This window comes from Hyla sarda, chromosome 3 (assembly GCF_029499605.1).
Source record: "Hyla sarda isolate aHylSar1 chromosome 3, aHylSar1.hap1, whole genome shotgun sequence".
Classification (NCBI taxonomy): domain Eukaryota; kingdom Metazoa; phylum Chordata; class Amphibia; order Anura; family Hylidae; genus Hyla; species Hyla sarda.
This window is the reverse complement of record NC_079191.1, coordinates 446,213,565-446,226,204: the sequence shown is the minus strand read 5'-3', so window position 1 is coordinate 446,226,204 and position 12,640 is coordinate 446,213,565.

The window sequence follows — 12,640 nt, the reverse complement described above, 5'->3', positions numbered from 1 at the left end:
CAACTTTCCATCCTACACCCGCCGACCCTCCATCCTACACCCGCCGACTCTCCATCCTACACCCCCCGACCCTCAATCCAAGACCCACCGACCCTCCATCCTACTCCCACCAACCCTCCATCCTAGACCCACCAACCCTCCATCCTACTCCCACCAACCCTCCATCCTAGACCCACCAACCCTCCATCCTAGACCCACCAGCCCTCCATCCTACTCCCACCAACCCTCCATCCTACACCCACCGACCCTCCATTCTACACCCACCGACTCTCCATCCTACACCCACGGACCCTCCATCCAAGACCCACCGACCCTCCATCCTACACCCACCAACCCTCCATCCTGTGCCCGTCGACCCTCCATCCTGCGCCCGCCGACCCTCCATCCTACACCCGCCGACCCTCCATCCTACACCCGCCGACCCTCCATCCTGCGCCCGCCGACCCTCCATCCTGCGCCCGCCGACCCTCCATCCTACGCCCACCGACCCTCCATCCTACACCCACCGACCCTCCATCCTGCACCCGCCACCCCTCCATCCTACACCCACCGACCCTCCATCCTACACCCACCGACCCTCCATCCTACACCCACCGACCCTCCATTCTACACCCACCGACCCTCCATCCTACACCCACCGACCCTCCATCCTACGCCCACCGACCCTCATCCTACGCCCACCGACCTTCCATCCTACACCCACCGACCCTCCATCCTACACCCACTACCCCACCATCCTGCGCCCGCCGACCCTCCATCCTACGCCCGCCGACCCTCCATCCTGCGCCCGCCGACCCTCCATCCTGCGCCCGCCGACCCTCCATCCTACTCCCGCCGACCCTCCATCCTACTCCCGCCGACCCTCCATCCTACGCCCACCGAGCCTCCATCCTACGCCCGCCGACCCTCCATCCTGCGCCCACCGACCTTCCATCCTACACCCGCCGACCCTCCATCCTACGCCCACCGACCCTCCATCCTACACCCACCGACCCTCCATCCTACGCCCACCGACCCTCCATCCTACACCCACCGACCCTCCATCCTACGCCCACCGACCCTCATCCTACGCCCACCGACCTTCCATCCTACACCCACCGACCCTCCATCCTACACCCACTACCCCATCATCCTGCGCCCGCCGACCCTCCATCCTACGCCCGCCGACCCTCCATCCTGCGCCCGCCGACCCTCCATCCTGCGCCCACCGACCCTCCATCCTGCGCCTGCCGACCCTCCATCCTACTCCCGCCGACCCTCCATCCTACTCCCGCCGACCCTCCATCCTACACCCGCCGACCCTCCATCCTACACCCGCCGACCCTCCATCCTACACCCGCCGACTCTCCATCCAAGACCCACCGACCCTCCATCCAAGACCCACCGACCCTCCATCCTACACCCACCAACCCTCCATCCTACACCGCCAACCTACCATCATACACCCATCGACCCTCCATCCAAGACCCACCAACCCTCCATCCTAGACCCACCAGCCCTCCATCCTACACTCAACTTTCCATCCTACACCCGCCGACCCTCCATCCTACACCCGCCGACTCTCCATCCTACACCCCCCGACCCTCAATCCAAGACCCACCGACCCTCCATCCTACTCCCACCAACCCTCCATCCTAGACCCACCAACCCTCCATCCTACTCCCACCAACCCTCCATCCTAGACCCACCAACCCTCCATCCTAGACCCACCAGCCCTCCATCCTACTCCCACCAACCCTCCATCCTACACCCACCGACCCTCCATTCTACACCCACCGACTCTCCATCCTACACCCACGGACCCTCCATCCAAGACCCAACGACCCTCCATCCTACTCCCACCAACCCTCCATCCTGTGCCCGTCGACCCTCCATCCTGCGCCCGCCGACCCTCCATCCTACACCCGCCGACCCTCCATCCTACACCCGCCGACCCTCCATCCTGCGCCCGCCGACCCTCCATCCTGCGCCCGCCGACCCTCCATCCTCCACCCGCCGACCCTCCATCCTACACCCGCCGACCCTCCATCCTACACCCGCCGACTCTCCATCCTACACCCCCCGACCCTCCATCCAAGACCCACCGACCCTCCATCCTACACCCACCAACCCTCCATCCTACACCGCCAACCTTCCATCATACACCCATCAACCCTCCATCCAAGACCCACCAACCCTCCATCCTAGACCCACCAGCCCTCCATCCTACACTCAACTCTCCATCCTACACCCGCCGACCCTCCATCCTACACCCGCCGACTCTCCATCCTACACCCCCCGACCCTCCATCCAAGACCCACCGACCCTCCATCCTACTCCCACCAACCCTCCATCCTAGACCCACCAACCCTCCCTCCTAGACCCACCAACCCTCCATCCTAGACCCACCAACCCTCCATCCTACACCCACCAACTCTCCATCCTACTCCCACCAACCCTCCATCCTAGACCCACCAACCCTCCCTCCTAGACCCACCAACCCTCCATCCTAGACCCACCAGCCCTCCATCCTACTCCCACCAACCCTCCATCCTACACCCACCGACCCTCCATTCTACACCCACCGACTCTCCATCCTACACCCACGGACCCTCCATCCAAGACCCACCGACCCTCCATCCTACACCCACCAACCCTCCATCCTGTGCCCGTCGACCCTCCATCCTGCGCCCGCCGACCCTCCATCCTACACCCGCCGACCCTCCATCCTACACCCGCCGACCCTCCATCCTGCGCCCGCCGACCCTCCATCCTGCGCCCGCCGACCCTCCATCCTCCACCCGCCGACCCTCCATCCTACACCCGCCGACCCTCCATCCTACACCCGCCGACTCTCCATCCTACACCCCCCGACCCTCCATCCAAGACCCACCGACCCTCCATCCTACACCCACCAACCCTCCATCCTACACCGCCAACCTTCCATCATACACCCATCAACCCTCCATCCAAGACCCACCAACCCTCCATCCTAGACCCACCAGCCCTCCATCCTACACTCAACTCTCCATCCTACACCCGCCGACCCTCCATCCTACACCCGCCGACTCTCCATCCTACACCCCCCGACCCTCCATCCAAGACCCACCGACCCTCCATCCTACTCCCACCAACCCTCCATCCTAGACCCACCAACCCTCCCTCCTAGACCCACCAACCCTCCATCCTAGACCCACCAACCCTCCATCCTACACCCACCAACTCTCCATCCTACTCCCACCAACCCTCCATCCTAGACCCACCAACCCTCCCTCCTAGACCCACCAACCCTCCATCCTAGACCCACCAGCCCTCCATCCTACTCCCACCAACCCTCCATTCTACACCCACCGACCCTCCATCCTACACCCACCGACTCTCCATCCTACACCCACGGACCCTCCATCCAAGACCCACCAACCCTCCATCCTACACCGCCAACCCTCCATCCTACACCCGCCGACCCTCCATCCAAAAGCCGCCGACCCTCCATCCTACACCCGCCAACCCTCCATCCTACACCCGCCAACCCTCCATCCTAGACCCGCCAAACCTCCATCCTAGACCCGCTAACCCTCCATCCAAGACCCGCCAACCCTCCATCCAAGACCCGCCAACCCTCCATCCTCGACCCACCAACCCTCCATCCTAGACCCACCAACCCTCCATCCTACACCCACCAACCCTCCATCCTACTCCCACCAACCCTCCATCCTAGACCCACCAACCCTCCATCCTAGACCCACCAGCCCTCCATCCTACACTCAACTCTCCATTCTACTCCCACCAACCCTCCATCCTACACCCACCGACCCTCCATCCAAGACCCACCGACCCTCCATCCCACACCCACCAACCCTCCATCCTACAACGCCAACCTTCCATCATACACCCATCGACCCTCCATCCAAGACCCACCGACCCTCCTTCCTACACCCACCAACCCTCCATCCTAGACCCGCCAACCCTCCATCCAAGACCCGCCAACCCTCCATCCTACACCCACCAACCCTCCATCCTAGACCCGCCAACCCTCCATCCAAGACCCGCCAACCCTCCATCCTAGACCCACCGACCCTCCTTCCTACACCCACCGACCCTCCATCCTAGACCCGCCAACCCTCCATCCAAGACCCGCCAACCCTCCATCCTACACCCACCAACCCTCCATCCTACACCCACCAACCCTCCATCCTTCTCCCACCAACCCTCCATCCTACTCCCACCAACCCTCCATCCTAGACCCACCAACCCTCCATCCTACTCCCACCAACCCTCCATCTTAGACCCACCGACCCTCCATCCTAGACCCACCGACCCTCCATCCTACACCCACCGACCCTCCATCCCACACCCACCGACCCTCCATCCTACTCCCACCGACCCTCCATCCTACACCCACCGACCCTCCATCCTACACCCACCGACCCTCCATCCTACACCCACCGACCCTCCATCCTACACCTACCGACCCTCCATCCTACACCCACCGACCCTCCATCCTACACCCGCAGACCCTCCATCCTACACCTACCGACCCTCCATCCTACACCTACCGACCCTCCATCCTACACCTACCGACCCTCCATCCTACACCTGCCGACCCTCCATCCTACACCTGCCGACCCTCCATCCTACACCTGCAGACCCTCCATCCTACACCTGCAGACCCTCCATCCTACACCTGCAGACCCTCCATCCTACACCTGCAGACCCTCCATCCTGCGCCCGCCGACCCTCCATCCTGCGCCCCCCGACCCTCCATCCTGCGCCCCCCGACCCTCCATCCTGCGCCCCCCGACCCTCCATCCTGCGCCCCCCGACCCTCCATCCTCCACCCGCCGACCCTCCATCCTCCACCCGCCGACCCTCCATCCTACACCCGCCGACTCTCCATCCTACACCCGCCGACCCTCCATCCTACACCCACCGACCCTCCATCCTGCGCCCGCCGACCCTCCATTCTGCGCCCGCCGACCCTCCATCCTCCACCCACCGACCCTCCATCCTACACCCACCAACCCTCCATCCTACACCGCCAACCTTCCATCATACACCCATCGACCCTCCATCCAAGACCCACCAACCCTCCATCCTAGACCCACCAGCCCTCCATCCTACACTCAACTCTCCATCCTACACCCGCCGACCCTCCATCCTACACCTGCCGACTCTCCATCCTACACCCCCCGACCCTCCATCCAAGACCCACCGACCCTCCATCCTACTCCCACCAACCCTCCATCCTAGACCCACCAACCCTCCCTCCTACTCCCACCAACCCTCCATCCTAGACCCACCAACCCTCCATCCTAGACCCACCAGCCCTCCATCCTACTCCCACCAACCCTCCATCCTACACCCACCGACCCTCCATCCTACACCCACCGACTCTCCATCCTACACCCACGGACCCTCCATCTAAGACCCACTGACACTCAATCCTACACCCACCAACCCTCCATCCTACACCCACCAACCCTCCATCCTACACCGCCAACCCTCCATCCTACACCCGCCGACCCTCCATCCAAAAGCCACCGACCCTTCATCCTACACCCGCCAACCCTCCATCCTACACCCGCCAACCCTCCATCCTACACCCGCCAACCCTCCATCCTAGACCCGCTAACCCTCCATCCAAGACCCGCCAACCCTCCATCCAAGACCCGCCAACCCTCCATCCTAGACCCTCCAACCCTCCATCCTAGACCCACCAACCCTCCATCCTACACCCACCAACCCTCCATCCTACTCCCACCAACCCTCCATCCTAGACCCACCAACCCTCCATTCTAGACCCACCAGCCCTCCATCCTACACTCAACTCTCCATTCTACTCCCACCAACCCTCCATCCTACACCCACCGACCCTCCATCCAAGACCCACCGACCCTCCATCCCACACCCACCAACCCTCCATCCTACAACGCCAACCTTCCATCATACACCCATCGACCCTCCATCCAAGACCCACCGACCCTCCTTCCTACACCCACCAACCCTCCATCCTAGACCCGCCAACCCTCCATCCTACACCCACCGACCCTCCATCCCACACCCACCGACCCTCCATCCTACTCCCACCGACCCTCCATCCTACACCCACCGACCCTCCATCCTACACCCACCGACCCTCCATCCTACACCCACCGACCCTCCATCCTACACCTACCGACCCTCCATCCTACACCCACCGACCCTCCATCCTACACCCGCAGACCCTCCATCCTACACCTACCGACCCTCCATCCTACACCTACCGACCCTCCATCCTAAACCTGCCGACCCTCCATCCTACACCTGCAGACCCTCCATCCTACACCTGCAGACCCTCCATCCTACACCTGCAGACCCTCCATCCTACACCTGCAGACCCTCCATCCTACACCTGCAGACCCTCCATCCTACACCTGCAGACCCTCCATCCTGCGCCCGCCGACCCTCCATCCTGCGCCCCCCGACCCTCCATCCTGCGCCCCCCGACCCTCCATCCTGCGCCCCCCGACTCTCCATCCTACTCCCACCGACCCTCCATCCTACGCCCGCCGACCCTCCTTCCTACGCCCAATGACCCTCCATCCTACGCCCACTACCCCTCCATCCTACGCCCACCGACCCTCCATCCTACGCCCACCGACCCTCCATCCTACACCCACCGACCCTCCATCCTACACCCACTACCCCACCATCCTGCGCCCACCGACCCTCCATCCTACGTCCACCGACCCTCCATCCTACGCCCACCAACCCTCCATCCTAAGCCCACCGACCCTTCATCCTACGCCCACCGACCCTCCATCCTACACCCACTACCCCACCATCCTGCGCCCGCCGACCCTCCATCCTGCGCCTGCCGACCCTCCATCCTGCGCCCGCCGACCCTTCATCCTGCGCCCGCCGACCCTCCATCCTGCGCCCGCCGACCCTCCATCCTGCGCCCGCCGACCCTCCATCCTCCGCCCGCCGACCCTCCATCCTCCTCCCGCCGACCCTCCATCCTACACCCGCCGACTCTCCATCCTACACCCGCCGACCCTCCATCCTACACCCACCGACCCTCCATCCTGCGCCCGCCAACCCTCCATTCTGCGCCCGCCGACCCTCCATCCTCCGCCCACCGACCCTCCATCCTACACCCACCAACCCTCCATCCTACACCGCCAACCTTCCATCATACACCCATCGACCCTCCATCCAAGACCCACCAACCCTCCATCCTAGACCAACCAGCCCTCCATCCTACACTCAACTCTCCATCCTACACCCGCCGACCCTCCATCCTACACCTGCCGACTCTCCATCCTACACCCCCCGACCCTCCATCCAAGACCCACCGACCCTCCATCCTACTCCCACCAACCCTCCATCCTAGACCCACCAACCCTCCCTCCTACTCCCACCAACCCTCCATCCTAGACCCACCAACCCTCCATCCTAGACCCACCAGCCCTCCATCCTACTCCCACCAACCCTCCATCCTACACCCACCGACCCTCCATCCTACACCCACCGACTCTCCATCCTACACCCACGGACCCTCCATCCAAGACCCACTGACCCTCCATCCTACACCCACCAACCCTCCATCCTACACCCACCAACCCTCCATCCTACACCCACCAACCCTCCATCCTACACCGCCAACCCTCCATCCTACACCCGCCGACCCTCCATCCAAAAGCCACCGACCCTTCATCCTACACCCGCCAACTCTCCATCCTACACCCGCCGACCCTCCATCCTACACCCACCGACCCTCCATCCTGCGCCCGCCAACCCTCCATTCTGCGCCCGCCGACCCTCCATCCTCCGCCCACCGACCCTCCATCCTACACCCACCAACCCTCCATCCTACACCGCCAACCTTCCATCATACACCCATCGACCCTCCATCCAAGACCCACCAACCCTCCATCCTAGACCAACCAGCCCTCCATCCTACACTCAACTCTCCATCCTACACCCGCCGACCCTCCATCCTACACCTGCCGACTCTCCATCCTACACCCCCCGACCCTCCATCCAAGACCCACCGACCCTCCATCCTACTCCCACCAACCCTCCATCCTAGACCCACCAACCCTCCCTCCTACTCCCACCAACCCTCCATCCTAGACCCACCAACCCTCCATCCTAGACCCACCAGCCCTCCATCCTACTCCCACCAACCCTCCATCCTACACCCACCGACCCTCCATCCTACACCCACCGACTCTCCATCCTACACCCACGGACCCTCCATCCAAGACCCACTGACCCTCCATCCTACACCCACCAACCCTCCATCCTACACCCACCAACCCTCCATCCTACACCCACCAACCCTCCATCCTACACCGCCAACCCTCCATCCTACACCCGCCGACCCTCCATCCAAAAGCCACCGACCCTTCATCCTACACCCGCCAACCCTCCATCCTACACCCGCCAACCCTCCATCCTAGACCCGCCAACCCTCCATCCTAGACCCGCTAACCCTCCATCCAAGACCCGCCAACCCTCCATCCAAGACCCGCCAACCCTCCATCCTAGACCCACCAACCCTCCATCCTAGACCCACCAACCCTCCATCCTACACCCACCAACCCTCCATCCTACTCCCACCAACCCTCCATCCTAGACCCACCAACCCTCCATCCTAGACCCACCAGCCCTCCATCCTACACTCAACTCTCCATTCTACTCCCATCAACCCTCCATCCTACACCCACCGACCCTCCATCCAAGACCCACCGACCCTCCATCCCACACCCACCAACCCTCCATCCTACAACGCCAACCTTCCATCATACACCCATCGACCCTCCATCCAAGACCCACCGACCCTCCTTCCTACACCCACCAACCCTCCATCCTAGACCCGCCAACCCTCCATCCAAGACCCGCCAACCCTCCATCCTACACCCACCAACCCTCCATCCTAGAACCACCAACCCTCCATCCTACACCCACCAACCCTCCATCCTAGACCCGCCAACCCTCCATCCAAGACCCGCCAACCCTCCATCCTAGACCCACCGACCCTCCTTCCTACACCCACCGACCCTCCATCCTAGACCCGCCAACCCTCCATCCACGACCCGCCAACCCTCCATCCTACACCCACCAACCCTCCATCCTACTCCCACCAACCCTCCATCCTACTCCCACCAACCCTCCATCCTAAACCCACCAACCCTTCATCCTACTCCCACCAACCCTCCATCCTAGACCCACCAACCCTCCATCCTAGACCCACCAGCCCTCCATCCTTCACCCACCAACTCTCCATCCTACTCCCACCGACCCTCCATCCTAGACCCGCCAACCCTCCATCCAAGACCCGCCAACCCTCCATCCTAGACCCACCGACCCTCCTTCCTACACCCACCGACCCTCCATCCAAGACCCGCCAACCCTCCATCCTACACCCATTAACCCTCCATCCTAGACCCGCCAACCCTCTTTCCTACACCCACCAACCCTCTATTCTACGACTACCTACCCTCTTTCCTACACCCACCAACCCTCTATCCTACACCCACCAACCCTCTATCCTACAGGACCAGGGATGTAGATCTGCCTATACGTTACATTGTATAACATTACATGTGTATGTGCTGTAGTTACATTGTATAACAGTATAATAGTTAATAGTTTGTATAATAGTTAAACAATATACAGCAGATGTGTCCATGTTAAATAATTCATTGACCTGTCACCTGAATAGCAGAGAACCTGACTGATCATAGTCCTCATGGGGACATTGTATAGGGGATAATGGCTTCATCTGGAGTCAGCCCATAAAGTGTGTGATCTATAAATGATGCAGATATATCATTAGATAGTACTGCCTCCCTGTCTCTCCTGTAAATGATGTAGGTACAGATAGTACTGCCTTCCTATTTATCTCTGTAAATGATGTAGGTTAAGATAGTACAGCCTCCCTGCCTCTCCCTGTAAAAGATGTAGGTACAGATAGTACTGCCTTCCTGTCTCTCCTGTAAATGATGTAGGTACAGTTAGTACTGCCTCCCTGTCTCTCCCTGTAAATGATGCAGGTACAGATAGTACTTCCTCCCTGTCTCTTCCTACAAAAGATGTAGATACAGATAGTACTGACTCCCTGTCTCACCTTTTATATGATGTAGGTACAGATAGTACTGCCTCCCTGTAAATGATGTAGGTGCAGATAGTACTGCCTCCCTGTAAATGATGTAGGTGCAGATAGTACTGCCTCCCTGTCTCTCCCTGTAAATTATGTAGGTACAGATAGTACTGCCTCCCTGTCTCTCCCTGTAAATGATGTAGGTACAGATAGTACTGCCTCCCTGTCTCTCTCTCCCTGTAAATTATGTAGGTGCAGATAGTACTGCCTCCCTGTCTCTCCTGTAAATGATGTAGGTGCAGATAGTACTGCCTCCCTGTCTCTCCTGTAAATGATGTAGGTGTAGATAGTACTGCTCCCTGTCTCTCCTGTAAATGATTTAGGTGCAGATACTACTGCCTCCCTGTCTCTCCCTGTAAATTATGTAGGTGCAGATAGTACTGCCTTCCTGTTTCTCCCTGTAAATGATGTAGGTACAGATAGGACTGCCTCCCTGTCTCTCTCTCTCCCTGTAAATGATGTAGGTGCAGATAGTACTGCTTTTTTGTCTCTCCTGTAAATTATGTAGGTGCAGATAGTACTGCCTCCCTGTCTCTCCTGTAAATGATGTAGGTGCAGATAGTACTGCCTCCCTGTCTCTCCTGTAAATGATGTAGGTGCAGATAGTATTGCTCCCTGTCTCTCCTGTAAATGATGTAGGTACAGAGAGTACTGCCTCCCTGTCTCTCCCTGTAAATGATGTAGGTGCAGATACTACTGCCTCCCTGTCTCTCCCTGTAAATTATGTAGGTGCAGATAGTACTGCCTCCCTGTCTCTCCCTGTAAATCATGTAGGTACAGATAGGACTGCCTCCCTGTCTCTCTCTCCCTGTAAATGATATAGGTGCAGATAGTGCTGCCTTCTTGTCTCTCCTGTAAATGATGTAGGTGCAGATAGTACTGCCTCCCTGTCTCTCCTGTAAATGATGTAGGTGCAGATAGTACTGCCTCCTTGTCTCTCCTGTAACTTATGTAGGTACATATAGTACTGCCTCCCTGTCTCTCCTGTAAATTATGTAGGTACAGATAGTACTGCCTCCCTGTCTCTCCTGTAAATGATGTAGGTACAGATAGTACTGCCTTCTTGTCTTTTAGGACAATTTAAGAAAATTCATTAGGTGCACAGATATAAGGGGCACCATAATATATGAAACATCTCCCCCGATGGGCCCTGGTCTAGATAATGACTATAAATGTATATAGGAATAATAACAAGAAATCTACAGGGGAAAACATAGAACCTATATGATAGAGGTCATGGGCTGAGAAGTCTGATAACTATCTGTACTCAGAGAGTTATCACTGTTATCTCTGTGGTGTTACATAGGACTGCAGGTCACATCTAAACATTATCTGTACTCAGAGAGTTATCACTGTTATCTGTGGTGTTACATAGGACTGCAGGTCACATTTATACATTATCTGTACTCAGAGAGTTATCACTGTTATCTGTGGTGTTACATAGGACTGCAGGTCACATCTATACATTATCTGTACTCAGAGAGTTATCACTGTGTTATCTGTGGTGTTACATAGGACTGCAGGTCACATCTATACATTAACTGTACTCAGAGAGTTATCACTGTTATCTGTGGTGTTACATAGGACTGCAGGTCACATCTATACATTATCTGTACTCAGAGAGTTATCACTGTGTTATCTGTGGTGTTACATAGGACTGCAGGTCACATCTATACATTAACTGTACTCAGAGAGTTATCACTGTTATCTGTGGTGTTACATAGGACTGCAGGTCACATCTATACATTATCTGTACTCAGAGAGTTATCACTGTTATCTGTGGTGTTACATAGGACTTCAGGTCACATCTATACATTATCTGTACTCAGAGAGTTATCACTGTGTTATCTGTGGTGTTACATAGGACTGCAGGTCACATATATACATTATCTGTACTCAGAGAGTTATCACTGTTATCTGTGGTGTTACATAGGACTGCAGGTCACATCTATACATTATCTGTACTCAGAGAGTTATCACTGTTATCTGTGGTGTTACATAGGACTGCAGGTCACATCTACTACATTATCTGTACTCAGAGAGTTATCACTGTTATCTGTGGTGTTACATAGGACTGCAGGTCACATCTATACATTATCTGTACTCAGAGAGTTATCACTGTGTTATCTGTGGTGTTACATAGGACTGCAGGTCACATCTACTACATTATCTGTACTCAGAGAGTTATCACTGTTATCTGTGGTGTTACATAGGACTGCAGGTCTCATCTATACATTATCTGTACTCAGAGAGTTATCACTGTGTTATCTGTGGTGTTACATGGGACTGCAGGTCACATCTATACATTATCTGTACTCAGAGAGTTATCACTGTGTTATTTGTGGTGTTACATAGGACTGCAGGTCACATCTACTACATTATATGTACTCAGAGAGTTATCACTGTTATCTGTGGTGTTACATAGGACTGCAGGTCACATCTATACATTATCTGTACTCAGAGAGTTATCACTGTGTTATCTGTGGTGTTACATAGGACTGCAGGTCACAT